Below are 22,625 nucleotides of genomic sequence, written 5' to 3'. Positions count from 1 at the left end.
ATATGTATACACACATACAGATGATGTTGGATATTTACAATGAGTACATAGAATTCTCTTCAAAATTTTATTTGTATTAAAATTTGAGTTTATTTTAAAAATAATGTATTAGTGATAGACTCTTCAGAGACATAGAAACAGCAAAAGGGACATGTGATGGTTTACAGTTGTCACATCTTGTCCGGGCATATGTGAATTTCAAGCTCGATCTGAAGCGTGGAGCAGCACTGCTCTGAAGACTGTCGATTCACGTGTGCTGAGGTCACAGCTGTTGCCAGCTTCCTGTCTGTTCTCTGTTTTACAGTAATTGCTCAATTACTTAAGTGAGCCATGGCACACATGTGGAAGTCAGTGGACAACTTTCTGGAGTTGGTTGTCTCTTTCTATCATGTGGGTCCCAGGAATTGAACTCAGGGCCTTAGGCTTTGTGTTAAGTGCCCTTACCTTTTAAGCCATCTTGTCAGTCTCTTTTCTCTTTTCTTCATAGTTATCCCTCAGAGAAAGCATCTGGTCTTGTATAGCTGTAGAGCAGGCAGCTGCAGGTTTTTCTGCATTGAACGCTCACCTGAGCATGCACTAATGCGCACACATAAACAGGCCTGGTACAGTTAGCAGCTACAATGAGTACTCCAACCATTTAGCCATGCAATTATAGAAAAGAGACACAATAGAGTAAATAAAACATTTGTTCCTTGTTCTAAAAATATTACTTTGATGAATCTATTCCTGAACCACTTTTTGAAGAATGAGAAAATTCATCAAAACAAAGGAAGAGGGTTTTGTTTTCTGTTTGTTTGTTTTCCTTCAGGAGTAATTATTAAGCTTGGGAAGAGAACAGGAAGGCAGTGTCGAGCCTGCTGTGACTGCTAGCATTGGGCTCCGAGCAACTTGGCAGAGTTATGTTCATCTTGGAGTGGGTCTACATTTAGCAAGAGGCTGGAGAAAGAACCCAGAGACTATAGGAACAGCCTGGGATGGTAGAAGTAAATGAAACTTGGATATTGGCCAGAGGACAGCCTGGGCTCCTACTGGCCCTGGCTTCAAGATGATTTCTTCCAGTCCCACAACAAAACTATATTTCTGCCCCACTCTCCTAGGTCTCTTGTCCTACCTTTTTCTACCAAGGTTACTATTATAAAAAAGTTTCCACCCATCATAGAAACAGAGAGACAGCAGCATTTCCACAGTATGTATTTGTTTATATGCTATAGTCTCTTAATAATTGATGAGTAAAAGGCAAGAAAGACTAATGTTCCTACTGTAGCTATTTTTAGATTTACTTGTTGGGATTTTTCCCCTAGTTCTTTTTGTTACAAAAAACAGTTATTTTCTTCCACATAATTTTGACTACATTATCCCTAGTAGGTGATTTGTCAAGCTTAAAAAAATTAATTTGAGACTATTTGTTTCTGTACTTTTTATATGTGTGGAGTTTTTCTCCTTCCTTCCTTCCTTCCTTCCTTCCTTCCTTCCTTCCTTCCTTCCTTCCTTCCTTCCTTCCTTCCTTCCTTGCTTTCTCAGTAGGGGATAGGCTCTCTTGAAATGTACTCATCTTATAAAATGTGTTACATAGTAAGATGGGCAGCTCAGGCCTAAAATGACAACTATTATTAATTTTCCTTTGTATATCTGTTGATTGTCTGGCTAAGAAAAGTTTTCAAGCTGCTGTGCCTAAAGCTCAGTTGGGCAACAGCTGTTAACATCATTGATAATCTCTATGTTTTAGAGTTCTGCAAGTCTAAGAAAATTAAGACAATTAATACACATTTGATACTTTTTATAATCAAACCGATTTGCCTTGAAATACTGAGTTTTATACCTTGTGTTAGTCAACTTTCTATTGCTGTGGCAACATACCTGAGAAAAATCAGCTGAAAGACAAACTTCTTGGGCTGATGCTTTGACAGTTTGAAGTCATTTGGCCCGGGCCACCTTTGGGTCTGTAGTGGATAGAGTTTGCTGAAGTAAGTTGCTCACCTCCTGGTGACAGAAAAATAAAAAGAGGTACAGGGAGGGCTTCCTTCGGGTTCCTATGTTCCCCCAAAGGGCATGCCACCAATGACCTAACTTTCTTCCCATAGTCCTCACCTCCTAAAGGTCCCAGGACCTCCCACTAGCACCATCAGCTCGTGACATAGCCTTCATCGCATTGTTTTTGGGATACATTGAAGGTCACATCATACAACCTTGCTATTCATTCTTGACTAGCATGAAAAACACAATTCATAATTGTGCTCCAAAGTTCTGCAAACTGATTGGATCAGAAAAATGAAGTAGCACTTCATATTTTTCTCTTTCATGGTTCTCTTCATATACCTCTCCATATTTCTCATTTATGGAAATAATCAGAAATAGATGTAACCTAGGATTCCAGGCATGAGCCACCATACTCAAACAAGGCTCTGTATCTTAGGGAGAGTGGCTAACAATGATTTAAAAAGTTCCCCACATCTCTCTAAACCACTCATTGAGGCTTTAGAGGCCTTCTTCCCAGAAAACATTGCCTGGTGTTTGTAGAACCCAATTATGATTGACTTCGAAGTTTACACTTTCATTACAGGAACTACTAGAGAAGAATTGCTGTGTAAATTGTGTGATGCTGTGAGAGAAAGGACTCCTTGGCGATTCTAATCAGGCGGCCAGCAGCTCAGCAGTTTGCATAGTCAAACTTCTATATGTTTTTTATACTGCCTGCTCTCTTGCACAGTATATATTTTGTTCTTGGTATAGCTATTGAGTGAATAAAGCAAGAGAATGACACTCTACATCAATTTTGTATAGAAGTACAATACACCAATACGCTTTCTTGATCTGTGTGCCTCAGATCTAGACTCCGCAGTGAGCATTCCTAAGGGGCTATTCGAGAAAAGACAAGGTGTGAGACTTCCCGGGCTCTTTTCCAGTCAGTACCATGAATTATCCCGACTCCAAGTCACATATTTGTTTTATTATAGTTTTGAAGTTTTTTAAAAAAATATTCATGTCCTTTATTTTACCCAGTAGCATAGCCTATCCTTTCAGAAGCCTTTAAAAATATGGACCATTATTTAAACATGAACGTTTTCACATTTGGTTGTAATGTTTCTCACAAATCTCAACCTGTCAAGGAGAGGTTTCTAAAAGTTGAAATCCATGATCTATCAGCTCTCCCTTTTCATGTCACACCATAAGCTCTCCCTTTTCATGCCACACCATATCATTTGACTTACTGATCCCCACAAAAGAAAACCAACCCCCCCAGGATTACAATAATTCATCCCACATCTATTTCAGTACATATTAAGAAAGGTTTCAATTGCCAAGATACTTTTGAATAAAGTCCTATTAATGCAATACAAATAAAAGCTAATACAACTAATACAACCATCAATGAAGAAAGGTAATTTTGTTGTATTTATTGTGGGCTAATGACGTACAGGAACTGGTTGTGCTGGTGGGGCTTTTACTGCTGCGTACTTTCTCTAGTCTTCTGGTGATCTCAGCTGTGATTCTGTGATGGAAGATCGTGTGGATAGGTCTAGGTTGTCTTCAAGCATTTGCAGCTTTAGTTGTGTTTCGTGGGTTAATTGTTATTTGAGACAGTCTTTCCACATAGCCCAGGCTGGCTTTGAACTCACAGTTCTTCTGCCTCTGCCTCGTAGGAGCTGGGATTTCTAGCACCTACTGCCACTCCTGACCTCATCTTGGCTATGCTACAGAAGGACCAAGTCTCCCTAGCTTACAGACTGATTTAATTTCAACATTTCCTAGAGGGAAGCACCATAGTTGTTCCTTATTTACTATCAATCCCTTCCTTCCTAGTATATATAGCCATGTTGTTGAGACCTAGATCTAAGCCCTGATAATAGGTTTTTGAAAGTTACGTATTAAATAGACCATGAGGTCTTTTGTATGTGGTATCTTTTGTTCAACATTGTGTTCGTGACATTTGGAATCTTTCCTTTTTGCTTTAAAGAAATAATGCAGACCTGTGGCTGTTATATGAAATCATATGATATGAAAATGCTTTGAAATTTCAGAGTGCCTTGAAGATTAAGGAATCAATTGGTTAGTTGTGTATTTAAGTACTCTGAGGTATTTCCAGGTATTTGGGAAAAACATTTCCAAATTTTTGGTATCTATTTTCTTGACTAGTTCTGCTACAAAATTTTCGTGTCCAACCTTGACAGTGATTTGCTGACAGTAGGTCACTCAGTTAGATCCCAGCTAACCAAATAGCAAAAATTTTTGGATATTAGTATGTCAAAGGTCATCTTAGAAATGTACACCCTGAGTTTTTTTTCCTGTACAGGTTAGTGGATTCTTTCTCATAATTAACTAAGTGGAAACTGGAGGTTATTATTTTTTTTTAAAACCTAGACCTCATCTTAATGTTTCCATTAGTATTTAAATGTATAACTGAGAATAATCCATAACTGCAATACCTTTTCTATTCACTGATACACAGCATGCATAGAATTTGCCTTATAGGTCACACTACACACTGGGACAGCCCTCTTCTGGAGGCAAAACATGTAGTAGTTTTCCTCAAAAGGACACTTCCTACCTAGCAAGACAATATTAAACCCCGTTTCGTTGCTGATGCCTTCCAGTCACCATGAATGTGGAGCTGAGCCTCTGCTGGGTGTACAGGCATTGCCTGGAGAAGCTTCCCTCTGTCCCACAGAAGAGAGGCTACAGTAACACACATCACTGATGGTTGTTTGGAACCTAGTAACCGAGAAGATGGAACAGTGCCGTGGCAGGAGCAAACGCCCAGCAATGCCAGTTGATGTCTACCTAGCATTGCCGCTATATCTTCTCTCTCCATGTGCTGATGCTAAATCACTGAAATCACATGGGTGTTCCTGGGAGGGGCCTTTATTTTTTTTCCAATTTTTAAAAACTTTTTTTAATATTAGTTACAGTTTGTTAACTCTGTATCCCTGCTGTATCCCGCTCCCTCTTTCCCTCCCAAATCCACCCTTCCTCTCTCATCTCCTCCCTGCCCCTTTCCAAGTCCACTGATAGGGGAGGACCTCCTCCCCTTTCATCTGATACTGGTTCATCAGGTATCTTCAGGACTGGCTGCAAAGTCCTCCTCTGTGGCCTAGCAGGGCTGCTACTCCCTTAGGGGGTGGGGCGAGGAGATCAAAGAGCCCAAAGTTGAGTTCATGTCAGAATCAGACCCTGATCCCCTTATTAGGGTACCCACTTGGATACTGAGCTACCAAGGGATACATCTGACCAGAGGTTCTAAGTTATATCCATACATGGTCCCTGTTGGAGAAACAGTCTCATAAAAGACCCCTGTGCCCACATATATTTGGTCCTTGTGGAGCTCCTGTCCTCTCCAGGTCATATTAACCCCCCCTTTTTATGATTCCCTGCACTCTGCCAAAGGTTTGGTTATGAGTCTTAATATCTGCTTTGATACACTGCTAGGTAGAGTCTTTCAGGGGCCCTCAGTGGTAGGCTCCTGTCCTGTTACTTGTTTTCTCCTACATCCAATGTCCATCCCATTTGTCTTTCTAAGTGAGGATTGATCATCGTATCTTGGGTCCTCTTTCTTATTTATCTTCTTTAGGTGTATAGATTTCAGTATATTTATCCTATCTTATAGGTCTATATAAGTGAGTGTATACCATGTGTGTTTTTCTGCTTTTGGGATTCCTCATTCAGGATGATCGTTTCTAGGTCTCACCATTTGCATGCAAATTTCATGATTTCCTTGTTTTTAATTGCTGAGTAGTATTCCATTGTGTAAAAGTACCACAATTTCTGTATCCATTCCTCAACTGAGGGACATCTGGGTTGTTTCCAGGTTCTGGCTATTACCAATAAAGCTGCTACAAACATGGTTGAGCAAATGTCCTTGTTGTGTACTTGAGCATCTTTTGGATATATGCCTAGGAGTGGTATAGCTGGATCTTGAAGGAAGCACTATTCCTAATTGTCTGCGAAAGCACCAGATTGATTTCCAAAGTGGTTGTACAAGTTTACATTCCCAACAGCAATGGAGGAGGGTTCCTCTTTCTCCACAACCTCTCCAGCATGTGTTGTCACTTGAGTTTTTGATCTTAGCCATTCTGATGGGTGTCAGGTGAAATCTCAGGGTTGTTTTGATTTGCAGCTCTCTGATGGCTAAGTACGTTGAGCATTTCTTTAAGTGTTTTTTTGCCATTCTGTATTCCTCTACTGAGAATTCTCTGTCTAGCTCTGTACCCCATTTTTTAATTGGATTACTTGATTTGCTGCTTTTTAACTTCTTTAGTTCTTTTTATATTCTGGCTATCAACCCTCTGTCAGATATAGGGTTGGTGAAGATCCTTTCCCAGTCTGTAGGCTGTCCTTTTGTAAAAATATGGAATGCTTCAAGAATTTGCATGTCTTCCTTGCTCAGGGGCCATGCTCATCTTCTCTGTATCATCCCAATTTTAGTGTATGTGCTGCCGAAGCAAGCACAGGAGGGGTCTTTAAACCTTAAACCTCCCACTTCACTGATTAAAAAGAGCACACCCACCTAAATACCACCCAACCACTGGTTGCATTCTTCATAGGTGCATTTTTAATTTTTATATTAAAAAAAAAACACAACAGAAACAGTGGCATTTTCATGCTGGAACAAACCCAGTATCATTTTTCAATGTCTGTCTGATGACAATCTGGTTCTTAGGTTGTCAGAGAATTTTGACGGAATGTAGTGTTGGACTACCTAATTACGTTGCTTTAGTTCAGTGGGGCCGCCGATCTGGTTCCTAATAATTTTTGGCCAGGATTGTTTTGTTAAAGGCAAATGTATCCGTCATGTGATAAATGTTTGCTGTTTATGTTTACTACTAAACAAGGAAAATCCACTTAGGCCTGCTCTTGAGGGGACTGTAATTGTAAACATTGCTCAGAGCCCAGATGCCATCCGTTTCGAAGTTTTAAGTCACTGGGGAGAAATTGAAAGGACCAAGGCTTTCTGCAGCCTTTCTTTCATTTCATTGAACAATACACGATGGAATCAGAAATCTTAAGGATATACATTTAAACTCACTTTTCATTAACGCTTAGCTAACTTATATTTTAAGTTAAAGACCCTGCATTTTACTTTTTCAGATTCAACACGTAAGTGCCAGAGTAAACAAAGAAACCTTTTATATATGCTCCTTTGTATTGGAGTAGATTCAGGTTTTGTGATGTCATAAGCTCATGCTATATTGGGATCTTTCCTTAAGGAAAAAATTAAAAAATATATTAATATGACACCAGGCATAACACTAAAATGTATTCTAATAACATGGTTTGGTTTTCCTTCTTTGACAATTTCTGTATAAGGAAGGGGCAAGGGTCATTCTCTGTGTTAGTTCACCATCCTAGCACCCACAAGGCCCCAAGTTGTATCCCAAGAAAACAAATGAAATTTGTTTTGCTTGGCATGGTATCTATACCTGCAATCCCATCATGTGTGAGGCTGAGATGGAGAGATCCTGAGTTCAAGACCCTCCTGGATTACATGACAGTTCTAGGCCAGCCTAAGATATATAGACTGCTTCAAAACAACAAACAGACAACCAAACCAGATTAAAGTACTGGTAGAGAAGTGCCTGTTGTTATGCCCTTCCAAATAAACTGCCACTTCCCAAGGGTGCTCAGCTCTCCTAAGGCCTGTGTGAGGTGGGCACTACTGGTTGGGTTTCATCATTGCCCCATCATTCCTTTTCTGTCTACATGAATCTGCTGCTGAGTCAGCAAGGGTGTAACTGCTTAGATGATATGGAGAAAGCCAAAAATGGCAAGCAGATGGAATAACCTGTGAAATGTAGTTTCACATAGGCCTCAAGGCAGACAGTACAGGTTTTTAAGTGAACTAGAAAGAGAAAGCTTACGAAAGAAGAAAGTTCTAAAGGCAGTTCTACAAAATCACAGTGATTTGTGAAATTTGCTTCTTTGAACAAGTAATTGCAGTGAAAGGGCCATGAGAAGATATGTTTCTAGTGGACGGGAGGATGCTAGTACAGCTACTTGAGGGAGTGTGCGCTACTGCTCTGCTCTGCATGCAGTAAAGTGACAGCAATTAATTACATTAAACATTCTTTTGAGATTTTATTATTATTATTTTATGTGAATGAGTGTTTTGTGTGTATCCCTGTGATGTGCATGCAGTGCCACTGAAAGCCAGAAGAGGGCGTTGGATTCCCTGGAACTGGAATTACAGATGCTTGTGAGCTGCCATGTGAGCTGCTCTTAGCCACTGAGCCATTTTTTTAAATTAAATTTTATTTTATTAATTACACTTTATTCACTTTGTATCCCCGCATAAGCCCCTCCCTCCCACCCTCCCAGTCCTACCCTCTCTCCCCCTTCTTCACGCATGCCCCTCCCCAAGTCCACTGATAAGGGAGATCCTCCTCTCCTTCCTTCTGATCTTAGTCTATCAGATCACATCAGGAGTGGCTGCATTGTCATCTACTGTGGCCTGGTAAGGCTGCTCCCCCCTCAGGGGGAGAAGGAGGTGATTAAAGAGCAGGCCAATCAGATTATGTCAGAGGCAGTCCCTCTTCCCACTACTATGTAACCCACTTGGACACTAAATTGCCATGGACTACATCTGTGCAGGGGTTCTAGGTTCCATGCATGGTACTTGGTTGGAGTATGAGTCTCTGGGAAGACCCCTGTGTTCAAATTTTCTGGTTCTGTAGCTCTCCTTGTGGGGTTCCTGTCCTCTCCAGATCTTACTATTTCCCACTTCTTACATAAGATTCCATGCACACTGCCCAACAGTTGGCCATAAGTCTCAGAGTCTGCTTTGATAGTCTGCAGGGCAGAGCCTTTCAGAGGCCCTCTGTGGCAGGTTTCTAGGTTGTTTCCTGTTTTCTTCTTCTTCTGATGTCCATCCTCTTTGCCTTTCGGGATGGGGATTGAGCATTTTAGTCAGGGTCTTCTCTCTTAATTAGTTTCTTTAGATGTACAGATTTTAGTAGGTTTATCCTATATTATATGTCTACATGAGTGAGTATATACTGTGTGTGTCTTTCTGCTTCTGGGACAGCTCACTCAGGATGATCTTTTCCAGGTCCCACCATTTCCCTGAAAATTTCATGATTTCCTTATTTTTCTTTGCTGAGTAATACTCCATTGTATAGATGTACCACAATTTCTGCATCCATTCTTTAGTTGAGGGGCATCTGAGCTGTTTCCAGCTTCTGGCTATTACAAATAAAGCTGCTACAAACATGGTTGAGCAAATGTCCTCATTGTATACTTGAGCCTTTTTTGGATATATGCCTAGGTGTGGTATGGCTGTATCTTGAGGAAGCGCTATTCCTAGTTGTCTGAGAAAGCACCAGATTGCTTTCCAGAGTGGTTGTAAAAGTTTACATTCCCACCAGGAGTGGAGGAGGGTTCCCCTTTCTCCACAACATCTCCAGCATGTGTTGCTACTTGAGTTTTTTATCTTGGCCATTCTGATGGGTGTCAGGTGAAATCTCAGGGTTGTTTTGATTTGCATTTCCCTAATGGCTAATGATGTTGAACTTTTCTTTAAGTGTTTCTCTGCCATTCGATATTCCTTTACAGAGAGTTCTCTGTTTAGGTATGTTCCCCATTTTTAATTGGATTACTTGGTTTGCTGCTTTTCAGCTTCTTTAGTTCTTTATATATACTGGATATTAGCCCTCTGTCAGATAAAGGGTTGGTGAAGATTCTTTCCCAATCTGTAGGCATTCATTTTGTTTTGAAGATGGTGTCCTTTGCTTTACAGAAGCTTTTCAGTTTCATGAGGTCCCATTTATTGATTGTTGCTCTTAGAGCCTGTGCTGTTGGTGTTCTGTTCAGGAAGTTGTCTCCTGTACCAATGAGTTCTAGGGTCTTACCCACTTTTTCTTCTAACCGATTTAATGTGTCTGGTTTTATGTTGAGGTCTTTGATCCAGTTGGACTTTAGTTTTGTGCAGGGTGATAAGTATGGATCTATCAAAGCATTCCCACTGAAATCTGGGACAAGACAAGGCTGCCCTCTCTCTCCATATCTCTTCAACATAGTTCTGGAAGTCCTTGCTAGAGCAATAAGACAGTTGAAGGAGATCAAGGGGATACAAATTGGAAAGGAAGAAGTCAAATTATCACTATTTGCAGATGATATGATAGTATATGTGAGTGACCCCAAAAACTCCACCAGGGAACTCCTACAGCTGATAAACACCTTCAGCAAAGTGGCCGGATACAAAATCAACTAAAAAAAAAATCAGTAACCCTCCTATATACAAAAGACAAAAGGGCTGAGAAAGAAATTAGGGAAACAACACCCTTCACAATAGCCACAAATGACATAAAGTACCTTGGTGTAACCCTAACCAAGCAAGTCAAAGACTTGTATGAAAAAAATTTCAAGTCTCTGAAGAAAGAATTAGAAGAAGATATGAGACGATGGAAAGATCTCCCATGCTCATGGCTTGGCAGGATTAACATAGTAAAAATGGCCACCTTACCAAAAGCAATCTACAGATTCAATGCAATTCCCATCAAATTACCAACACAATTCTTTACAGACCTGGAAAGAAAAATTCTCAACTTTGTATGGAATAACAAGAAACCCAGAATTGCTAAAACAGTCCTCTACAATAAAAGATCTTCTGGAGGTATCTCCATCCCTGATCTCAAGCTGTACTATAGAGCAACAGTTATAAAAACTGCATGGTACTGGCATAGAAACAGAATGGTGGATCAATGGTACCAAACAGAAGACCAGAAATTAACCCACACACTATGGACACCCGATCTTTGACAAAGATGCCAAAACCATACAATGCATATAAGACAGCATCTTCAACAAATGGTGCTGGTCCAACTGGATGTCTACATGTAGAAAAATGCAAAGAGCAATTTTTTATAAAGAACTAAAAGAGAGGAGAGAGGGCTTTAAAGGTTCATAATACAAAAAAGAAAAGAAAGTGAAAAATGTTAGTTTAAGGAGATAGAGGTGATTGTTGTGACTTCATCATCAGGTCTTATAATCAGGTCAAGCTACCACACCATGGGCACAATTGCCATATACCATTTAAAACCAATATACAAACAAAAAGAAATATGGGATGGAAACGATGCTCTACTCTGGAAAAATAGTAAAAAGAACTGGTACCAGTGTTTTCTGCAGAGTTGAATTCTCTCTGGGGTCACTCGCTATCCTTTTACTACTAGTAAACCAGAATTTGGCTTGACACCTCATGAAACTCTTAATGGCATCTTTAGAATGTGATGATTTCAGTGGGTCATCAGTTTCTGAGTTGTTGCATGTGATTGATCTAAGCACGGTAACTGTGTGCCATCATGAGGTAACTGTTTGGGTGGGAATTTTAGTTCTTGGTTGCCCATTAATCATTAAAAACTTGTAACGCAGGCAATCACTTTGAGTCTGTGCAGTTAGTTATCACTTTGTTGAACACACTGAGATGATGGTACTTGGGAACTCTCCTTTGCATCTATGAAGATGAGATCTTGGCCACTGCTTGTTGTAGCTCCAAGCGATGCTAAAAGCCCAATAGTTATCCATTGTCCTAGTTTATTTATGCTAATATAACAAACCCCTGCAGATTGGGTAATACATAGAGTGGAAATTCATCATTCTCAGTTCTTGAGATTGGGAAGGCCAAGATCATCAGTTCTCTGTCTGCTGAGACCGTCTTTCTTCCAAACCTCCACCTGTTGCTGCACCCTTTGGAAGGGATGCATGCCATGCCTTCAGTGGCAGCAGACACAACTGAAGAGGGTTCTCCTTTCACACTGGCACCCCTTTGTTATGGTGCTAATTGTGTTGATGCTCTACGCTCAAGACTCGTTACATCCAGAGGCTACATCTCTTAACACAGTTGCCTTAAGGATTAAGTTGTATCATGAATATTGGATGAGGCACTGTCATTTAAACCACAGCACTCAGGATAGAAGATCTAACTAAGTTGATAATACCTGTCATTTGTTCTTTATTTAATGAAAATTTTTCTAAAATTCTGTTGTGTAACTTTGGTGAAGGTGTGTCATAGTTAACTTCAGTTATCAACTTGGTGCACCCGGGAAGAGAAAATCTCAACCGAGCAATTGTCTCCATCAGGTTGGCCTATGGGCATGTCTGGGGGTGGGATTTTGTTGATGGCTAATTGATGGGAGAGGGCCTACAGCATGTAGGCATTGCTATCCTGGGCATCTGGACCTGGGCTGTATTATACAGGTTGCTGAGTATGAGCCTGGAAACAAGCCAGGACACAGCATCTCTCTGTGGTCTCTGCATCATTTCCTGCCTCTTGAGTTCCCGCTACCCCCTTCCTCCATGATGGACTATAAAATGTAAAATGAAATAAAGCCCGAAGTTGTTTTCATTTGTGTTATCTGTCACACCAACAGAGAAACCAAGGGCAAGCTGTCAGATTGCTATCTTGATGAAAGGTGACTGTCAGAGATGTGCAAAGGTGTTTGGGGACCATTTGTGGTGGCTTGTGAATGTATTTTTGCCCATCAGATACTTCTTCAGAGAAAGTTCTGAACCAACTTGAATAATATTCATTTAATATTAGTTGCTTATTTTTGGTTTTCCTTTTCAATGCAAGTTTCGTGAGCCATACTGCAAAAAAAATGTGTGTGTGTGTGTGTAGGCCAGATGTCAATCTTGGGTGTCATTTCTCAGCTGCCATCCACCTTAGTTTTGGGGGGGTCTTTCCCTGGCCTGAGACTCACTGGCTTGATTAGACAAGATGGCAAGTAAGTTCTAAGGACTTGCCCATCTTTGCCTGCCCAGTGCTGGGATCACAATGAACAATGCACACATGCCTGGCTTCTTGATGTGGGTCTGGAACTCAGGTCCTTATGCTTTTGTGGCAACTACTGTACTGACAGAGCCATTTGAGACATCTCCTCAGGCCCTATTTTTGTTTGTCAGTTTTATTTCATGAGACAGGGCCTTATGTTGTAGGGGAGGTTGGCCAAGGACTTACTGTGTAGCACAGGTGACCTCAATCTCATGGAAATTCTTCTCAGCCTTTGGAATATCAGATTCAGAGATAGTGGGCCTCGTACATGTGCGGTAAATGCTTTACCACTGAGCTTCATCCTTAGTTCACCAAGGTTTTTCTATGCATCATGACTTTGGTCTTTCTTCATCCCTCCACAATAGCCATATATAAGCCTGATCTTTGTGGCAGGCTATTCTTTTCTGAACCTTTCCTGTGGGTTCACACCAGCCCCATTCAAATTCATATAGTCTCCTCATTAAGCAAATACAAGTGTAGCATACAGTTTTGTGATTTTCCTAAGATTCCCAAATTTATTTCTATAAGGACTGAAACTAAATGCCTGGTTCTTGCCTTTAATGTTCCAGAAGGCCTCATTTAGAAAAAAAAATGAAATAAAAGGATGCCCTCCACAAGTATCCTGTAGAAGGGAGGCACAGAATTGCATGGTGACATTTTAATAGCTTATTTATTTTATATAGATATAGCTTCTTCAAGGTATTTAAAATGTCAGAATAGCCTGAGAAATGTATGCAAATAATCTCCTGCAATTAACAAGTTGAAAGATTTAAAGACACGCCAGTGTTCTAAACAACTGAAAACAAAGTTTGGCACAGCTATTACATGTGAAAGATTCATTTCCTGCAGAAAGTACCTGCCAAATCAATACTGTGTTTTCCTTTGGAAGTTAACTGACATTTGGGTTGTTAAAGCTGGAACTAGAAGGTTCTTTTCCCCAAGGGTAAGCACTGATTAACTTAAATTTGCCAGTGTAGATGGATCTTACATGTTTGGTAATCCTTTCCTGATGCTTTATATTTAATGACATGCCTATTTATGTAGAAATCATTTAAAATGATTAAATTTGCTCACATAAATTATATCAGTAATTCAGTGTCTCCTTCCTTGACATCATGTTATAACTATTTTACCATGGTGACTCTGGTTCTTAGATTCTGTAAGAGTTGCAGGTAATACTCACTTTGAAGTTACCATAATCAGTAGATATGTATTTTCTGTGTACCACAGCTCTTGAACTCTCTAACTTGTTTTTAATTTTACTAAGCGTATTAGAGAGCATATATGGTTGTAAAGATTCAGTCTGTGCATTAGAAGATGAAGGTTTAAACTGATACCTTCATTAGTGACTTTGGTAAAATCCAAGACAGAAATACTCCTTAGAGCAACTTCAGGGGGTGGGGCTTAATAAAGCTCATGATTTCAGAGGCCTCAGTCCATTGTGGTAGGGATGGCATGCTAAAACAACCGAGTGGTGTCAGGAGCATGCAACAGAACTCACAGTAAGAGACAGACCATGGATCGGAGAGATCAATCAAGAGCTAGGTGTAGATCTAGCTTTCAAAGACTTGCCTCTGGTGATCTCCCGCCCCTTCCACAGGTAGGCCACAGTCTCAAAGGTTCCATCTCCTCCCAAAACTGTGCTGCTAGCATGGGCCAGGTTTTCAGACACATAAGCTTAAAGGGGACATTTCACTTCCAAACCATAATTGTGTCTCCTCTGGCCACTGCCTTTGCTCTTGATGCTGGTTTGCAACCAGCCCCTGGCAAAGCAGGACCCCCATATCCTCACCAATGTTATGCAAGTACTGTGGGGTCCTCATATGCTCCCTCAACTACTGCAGGTCACGATTCAATCAGAGAGGGTCTTTTCCAATTGCTATTTGTTTTAATCACACAGAGTTCAGAGCCCAAGTGACATCAAATCATAGGACAAGCTGCAAGGGACACTTTGCTGTGATGACTGTGGGTACCGGGCTTTAAATGAGGAGGAGTGAAGATGGGAGATTAAGAATGCTGTTAGTTGTGGGTATAAAGCTATTTCTTCTTAACCTGGCTTGCTGCCTGCATCTCCTGCTAACAGAGTCACTTTGAAGTATTAAATTTATCCCTCAATTTTTTTTATGGTCTATTAGACTCTTTAAGTTCTTACAGGATAGAATGGTAAGACATTTGTGTCTTTTTTTCAATGAAATTTTCTTCTTCTGAAAGCTTGTTGGAAAACGACAACTATGTTTTGCAAATAAGCTTCAGAGATATAATGGATTAGTACACATATATATTCCATGAATTACCACCCCTTGGAGGTTCTACCACCGAAGAAATAAAATACTTTCCAACAATAACTATCAAAGGTCTTTAGAAACAACAATGATAACAGCAGTACGTACACACACATGCACACACACACACATGCAAAGAGGGCCAGTTTTGAGGTTGATTTTAGTCTTAAATGCCAACTCAATTATCAGCAAATAAATTATTAGCATCTTTTAGAATTGTAGATGGATTAGTAAATTGTCAAGTGAAATACAAGTATAACTGATTGAGAGTTAAAAAGAGGTCCTTCTTTTCAGAAGCATCTTCCGGAAGCAACTGCAAAACCCAAATCCTTTGGATCCCTGGAGGAAGGGTGACAGGACAGTAATGCGGGCACATCCATCGGTGTGTGTCTTGTTCAGTCTGCACTGTTTCTTTAATTGATTAATTTAAAAGGCACCATGTTAAAGCTTAAATGTTTCCAATATATTGTTCTGTTTCTGATGTCCCAGGAAAGACAGGCCAATATTTAGCCCACCTGTCTTCATGGCAGTGTCTCCTTGGAACAAAATAGTTCTTTCTTGTCTTTCTTTCTTCTTTCTTTCTTTCTTTCTTTCTTTCTTTCTTTCTTTCTTTCTTTCTTTCTTTCTTTCTTTCTTTCTTTCTGTCCTTCCTTCCTTCCTTCCTTCCTTCCTTCCTTCTTTCTTTCTTTCTTTCTTTCTTTCTTTCTTTCTCTCTTTCCCATCCCAGAGGTACTTCAGGTATTCACACACTATTTTTCCTTGGAGAAGAACTCAGAGTACATTCTGTGATGTCCTTGTGTTTTTCCTTTGCACACTTGAAGTTAAGACTGTATTAGAAAACACTGCTGTTGCACATCAAAAATGATCTTGTTTTAATGGCTTCAGTATTCTCTAATGGAGTTGTATCAGGGTTTACTTAACCGTTACTGAGTACAGATACTATAACTATTACTGAGATTGTCTTCAATCTTGTGCAGTAAAACTTTGTCTCTCATAGTCTCTCAGGTCTGCACACTGACTACTCACAAAGCACAACCATCAAAGTGGAACATTTTCTCTGTCCCCAGGAATTGCTGCCACTTGGGTGACAGACAGTACACCCAAGTGTATTGTCTTATTTCTCACATAAGAAAGCACTGTATTAGTTATTCAAGAAAGAGATGATTGAGGGGATGGACTTAGTTCCAGTTCCCCAGTAAGGTGGTTATCCTGCAACTTATCAAGTGCAAAGCACAGCAGGGGAGCTTGGGGCTGCTTAGGTTCAGGCTCAGCAGGCAGAGCCTGAGAGTCTGCATTCCTAACAATCAATGATGCCCAAACTGTGTTTGGCAGACTACACTTTGAATAATGAGATTTGTAGGGACACATTACCTTTCCATTTTGATGCATTTAGTGCTGGTATTTAGATTTTAAAGGTAGGTATTGATTAGATTTTAAAAATAGTGACAATCTCTCATGTTCTACCATCTGGGATGATGAACTTGATGGCCAATGGTGTCGTGTAAAAAACTAGGTTAAGCCACACATGCTTATCTTTGGGCATGTTGTGTAAAATTCCTGATTTAGGGACATGGTAACCTTCAGTTGGTTAAAATACGATTATAGAATAAACAGTTTAAGTTCTCCTTCTGTTGCTATCTTTGAAGATTGTATCTACTTATGGTTCCTAGGAATAAGATTTCTACTGCAAATTGAGACCAAGGCGAGCAGGCCTCATTTTGATGACAGTTTCATTACTTCTTAAAATGTAGGTTATTTGAGAACAAGAATTGTTGAATGGAGGAGCTGGGGAGCTCTTTCAAGCACTGGCTGCTTTTCCGGAAGACCCAGGTTCGATTATGTAACTCCAGTTCCAGAGCATCCTATTTCTTCCTCTGGCCTCCATGGCCACCAGATATACATCTGGTACATAGACATACATGCAGGCAAACAACCCAAAAGGAGAAGAAATAAATCTAAGTATTGAAAAACATTAAGAAAAAGTAATTGTTAAAGCAAATTGTTTATGCCCTTTGTAAAATTTGCTGTCCTGTGACAAATACCATCTCTTTAACCAAACTTTAAATCTTTTTTCCAGTACTAGCAATCGAACCTAGGACACTGAACATGCTAGCCAAGTGTTCTGTGACTCAGCTACACCCCAACCCTTAAACTCTAAGCTTTCTTCTCCATCAGGCATCTAGCTAGGTCTTGGTACCCCTGCTGTAGTTTTGTTGTGCCTAGCTTGTGTTTATAGCAAAGTTGTAAAGTGGTGTTTGGCTACCATGGTATTTTAGCACACCCTTCCTCTCCAGGCTTTGGTCTTCCTTTCACAGGCATCCTGTTAGGACTAATTCAACAAGATTTCCTTTACTTCTTTTAGTAATTTTCCATTCCCTGACCTCATTACCTTCTCCAATATTGCCCATAAATCCTGACTGTTGTGCTGTATTGGCAGTTAAGCCTCTTCTTTCCTGTGCTAGTACCCCTTTTTGCCTTTTGAACAAATGTCAGAATAAGTTTTGTTTAATATTTGTTTCTTGTCCTTCTGCACAACTATCATCACACAACCTTGAAAAGTATAATGATCATTTTTAGGTTGCGCCCGTGCAGGAGGCAGCTGTCTAGGTGCAGTCCATGCATCAACTGTTGCTGTACGGAATAAGCAGTACGTAGCTCCTGCATCTTGATTAGGTTTTATTCTGAGGGCTATCAGTTTGCATCTCAGGTATCTTGGGCAAGTAAGCACAGTTCACTAAAGCTTTGTTATTTTCATTGTAAAATATATGTTACACAAAAACATAGAGTTGGTAACTGAATTGTGCTAAAATATGAAGCTTCCCACTTGAACAATCAAATATTCCATTTCCATTTCCTCCTGACTATTCCATTTCCTCCTCTGATCCTTTCCATCACTTGGGGTTTTATTTACTTCAGTTTTTATATATATGCAAGTTTGGGGCAGTATTGCTTTTACTTTGTTATGAATTCAATTTTTATAAAAGCATTCAACTTCTTAATTTGTACTAAGTGCAACATGCACAATACTTAATAGGAACAGAAACAAAGTATATTGGGATGGTGTCATGAAAGAGTCTGGATTTAAATTTCATGTCAAGGGGGTCTTCTTTCCCTTACTCATTCATTTGGTCAGCTGACAAGCTTTGTACTGGATTTTCAGATTCTATTTTCTGCATCAAGGTAAACTTACATGTGCTTTTGCTGAAGAGAGAGAGGCAGACTTGTGATCAAACTGTCTGCAATGTCTCTGCTGGGCTCCCTCAGTCCTTATGGAAGGTTCCAGTGACTATGCATTCATCATGCCTCCTATTGGTATTGCCTTTAGCTCAGTCTTGTTTATTTTACTATAATTGGATGACTTTACCTGTTCACGGTGGCACACATCAGTCTGTTCTGCTCATGTTTTACAGATCACACCACACACCATGCGGGTGAATGGTGGGTGCTCTATGAGTTAGTGGGAAATGAGTATGAAAGTCACCATCTTTTGGAAGCAGAGACAGTGGCCCATAGCATTGTATATTAAAGTTGATATTTGGCAAATTGGTTGTTAAGACACGTTGGTGTCAAACATAGTCAATTCTAATGAAAAAAAAAAGTCTGTAATAAAAATCAAGCAAACACAAAAGAAGGGATGAATTACTGGTAGTAAGGAGTTTAAAAATATGTCCATCTCCCTTAAATGTGTGGCTTGTAAGGAAAACCAACCACAAGGCAGGGCCTCAAAAGCATTCTAAAGAATACTAGGTATATTTTGCTCCACAGTGTGTCTTATGAGACTCCGTTTTGAAGAAAAGTGATTTAAGTACAAACAAAACTGTAGATGAGGAGGAAAAATTCAAAGAGGATGGGTTGAGAATTAAGTTCTTAATCTTCAGGTGACTGAGAAGAAGGCACTGGCATGTTGGGAAGACTACAAGCTTGAAATAACAGTTCTCAGATTATTTGTGACTATCAAGCAGTGTGTATGTGTGTGTGTGTGTGTGTGTGTGTGTGTGTGTGTGCTTATGTGCTCTATATGGTAGTATAATCTCTTGAGCACTGTACCCAAAAAAGCATATTGCATTCTATTATAAATTACTTGCCAAAAATGATAAGAGTTTGGGCGATAGAGAGGACTCCATAGTTAAGAAATCTGCTCTTTGAAAAGATTTGCCTTAGTTCCTGGCACTAGCATCTATGCCTTGTGGCTCATAATTCTACGTCCAGAGGATCTGACTGCCTTTTCTGTCCTCTGAGAGTACCTGCAGACATGAATCCTACACATACACAGACACTCACACACACACACACACACACACACACACACACACACACACCTCTTTTACAAAATGCAGGCATCTGAAGAATGGAGTTGTCATTTGCATGAAAATATAAAATATTTCAGGAAATATTCAAGATTCAGAAAGATAAATACCTTCTCTTATACTGGAATTTTGATCTTTTAAAAGACATGAAAATAGAAAGGGGACTATTTAGGAAGAGCAAGGTATCCACTGAGATGGATGGGAAAGGAGAAGGTTGTGATGAAATGAACATGGTCAAAGTATAAGGTATATTTCTATGAAGATGACTAAATGAAAACATTTTGAAAATGAATATGCACTAATGATAATTATAAAATGTGACTCTAGGTAGACAGCAGCAATGACACACAATTTTGATTAGCTACTGGTCCTGTCTGATATTTCTATCTAAGCTGTGCTTATTGTCCCAGACAAAAAGATATAAGTTGTCCTGCCCTTGTTTTCAAGATCTTAACAATTTACACAAAATGGTGATGGCAGTGATAGTGATAATGTTACCAACATTAAATACAGCAATTTTTATTTTATCAGAATCATTTCCTTCCTGCCTTTCCATTTTCTAGACAGTTTGTATGTATTTTCATACAGCCCTGTGAGACAAGTTTTGTAATTTTTATTCCTGTTTTTCTGATGTGGGAACTTGGACCTAACAAAGCAAAGTGAGTGTCATAGTATCCAGCGGCCACATATAGTAGTACCTCAGTTGTCTTAGACCCATCTTTGCTCTGTGCTAAGGTTATGCTACAAACCTCACATTTGTATTGGGGCTTCATAATACCCAGGTGGCTGGATCCTCCTCCAGAGTTTCAGATTCATTAGGTTAGGATGAGACCTGAGAATTTCCAAATGGAATTATTAGACATGGGGAAGCCATGTTTGGAGAACGGTACCTCTTCAAGTCTGTCCAACAACTTGCCATTTGCTGCACCATGGTTCCATCTACAAAATTCACTTTCAGTAACTGTGCCATTGAGTTACAAACAGCAGCAGCAACAACAAGAAGAAGCAAAAAAAGTCTCATAATGTTTTAAGAGAATTTACAATTTTGTGATGGACTGCATCTGTGACTACCTTACATCACAGATAGGACAGACCTGATGCCATGATGTTTCCACATGGATCCTAAGTTTTCACCTCTTGTACTTTGCTTTGTTTTGGACCAAAATAACCAGGATTTCTGAATTTTTTTCTGTCCTTAGAATTCTTTGAGGAAGGAGAGCCATGCCAGAAAGTTTTCTTTTAGATTGTGGTCCTAGATCCTAAAGAATATACTTGGAACCTCTAAAAGTTGAGTTCCGTGGCCTTCCAGATCATGAACACTGAGCTCATTGTACACTCTTCACTCCCCACCCTTTGTTCAGCTTTTTTCAGATTTGTTTTTAATAAGAATAATTGTTGAGAGTACAGTCTATTCACTGACCTGTGGATGGGCTACTGACATGTAGAAGTATACAGAAGAAGTAACGGTCTTTCTTTGCCTTTGCTAAGTTTGTGGTTGGGGTCCCTGTACAAAAGCATAGATTAAAAAGAGAAAATATATGATATTTGGAAAATATTATATGTACATCTTTAGACATGAAGACCAAGAGAAATTTAGAAACATATGTGTGTTTTTATCCTGTTTGAGGAATAGTGGACAGTGATGCAGAACTATAATTGAGTCATTAACAATCTGGGAAGCTTTAGCAAGTGCTTATTCAGGTAAGACTCTCTCATCCTTGTGACTTCAGGGAGAAGTATATTCCTTTTCTGTATACACAGGGAGGGGCCCTCTAGAATAAGGTCAGTTATCCATTGTCAAGAATTCTTTTAGGGCCTGCTTCAGGAGGAAGGTTGGAAAGAATTTCCTGCTTGTGTTTCTTATCAACTAACAAGGTGTCATGTTTTAAGAACGTGTGTCTTGAACATATCACAATAAACACTATTTGAGCTTTCTTTGTACCACACAGTTATTTGATTGGAGCTAGGATACAGTGGTTTGCACAACTCGGTATCATTTGTCGCCAAAGGAATTTTTATTTTACTGAGAAAAGCATGTTTCAGAAAAATGTGATACGTAAAAGTCAATGATGGTAACCAGCTAACAAGGAGAAGTGCCTGTCCAGTGTAAGCACATAGCACATTGGTATGGAGGGAAGATAGTTGGGACTAGTGATTGAGCCACAATCTCAAGGAAATTTAAGAGTTAACTAAATCAAGTAGCTGGAGTTTAGGGAAGCACATTCCAGGCAGAAAAATCTGTATGCAGAGGTCATGAAAAGAGAGAGCATGGCATAGTCTCATGGCATGGCCTAAGACTCTAGAGATCCTAGCTCAAGATCTATGTATGTTTTAAAGGCTAATTTTCAAAAGGTAAAAATCATAATTCATACTGGTATAGAATAACATGTTTAAGATGACACCAACTTATAAAGAGACACTCAGGCAATTAGTAAGACCAGTATAAAAAGAATTAAAATACCCCCACAGAGAGAGAGTCAGACAGACAGACAGACAAGCTTTATATATGGAGGCAAAACTAGTTTGGCCAGCAGGCAGAATGGAGTTCATCTGCCTACAAACAAGACTTACCTTACCTGTCTATCAGTCAGGCGTGGTTTACAGTTATACAATGAACTAGAACACACACCCGATCCCTAGGAGGTGGTCTCCTTTATCGACAATGCATGCTTTCCCACAGAAGCACATTCATTTTCTTCTCCGACAGAAACTTCAATCAAGAATACATTTTTGAAGTTTAGAACTAGTTGGATTTGATTTTAAATGGGTGCGATACAGCGCTGGACAATTCATACCCTGCCTTGACTGAACAGGATCTCCAGCCAGTCATTCCCCACATCTCCTTTTATGTGCAAGACTAAAGGATCTCCATGACCAGCTTCCCACAGCAGCAAACAAGAAAATACTGTTTTTGTGAGAAGGTGCACAGAAAAAATTAAGATAGAACTTGTTTTTTATTCTGGGGATTTATAATGACTAAGGAAGACATCTTTCCATTGACCCTCAAACCAAAGGGGTCACACAAGGATGAGATCTGGCACACCCTCTATAGGGTTGGCAAGTAAGAAAGAGAATTTCTTCAAGTTGTCAGTCACTTTTAGCAGAGAATGATAATCATTTGGTCAATTAGCAGAATGACTGGTGCTGATGCATTGTAATTGATGATTTGCTTTGTTGAAATGTTAAACTAGCAATGACAGGTACTACAATTCTTTAATTGGCACTCCCACTCAGGAGCCATGTGTTAAAAATTTTCCTGCTGTTAAGTAGAAGGGC

The 22,625-nt window shown here is 39.7% G+C and overlaps 1 protein-coding gene and 1 non-coding gene across 3 annotated transcripts in view; one reads left to right on the top strand and one right to left on the bottom strand.

Moving 5' to 3' along the window:
• Fhit (fragile histidine triad diadenosine triphosphatase) overlaps positions 1-22,625 on the top strand; it is a 1,530,368-nt gene that overhangs the window by 46,263 nt on the left and 1,461,480 nt on the right. The gene's annotated exons all lie outside the window — the stretch shown is intronic.
• Positions 6,338-6,444, bottom strand: LOC132656752 (U6 spliceosomal RNA). The gene has a single exon (XR_009594445.1). It is a non-coding gene; the product is annotated as a U6 spliceosomal RNA (small nuclear RNA).

Source organism: Meriones unguiculatus, chromosome 9 (assembly GCF_030254825.1).
Source record: "Meriones unguiculatus strain TT.TT164.6M chromosome 9, Bangor_MerUng_6.1, whole genome shotgun sequence".
Lineage (NCBI taxonomy): Eukaryota > Metazoa > Chordata > Mammalia > Rodentia > Muridae > Meriones > Meriones unguiculatus.
Note: the sequence above shows the minus strand (reverse complement) of the source record. Positions and strands in the feature narration are given on the sequence as shown.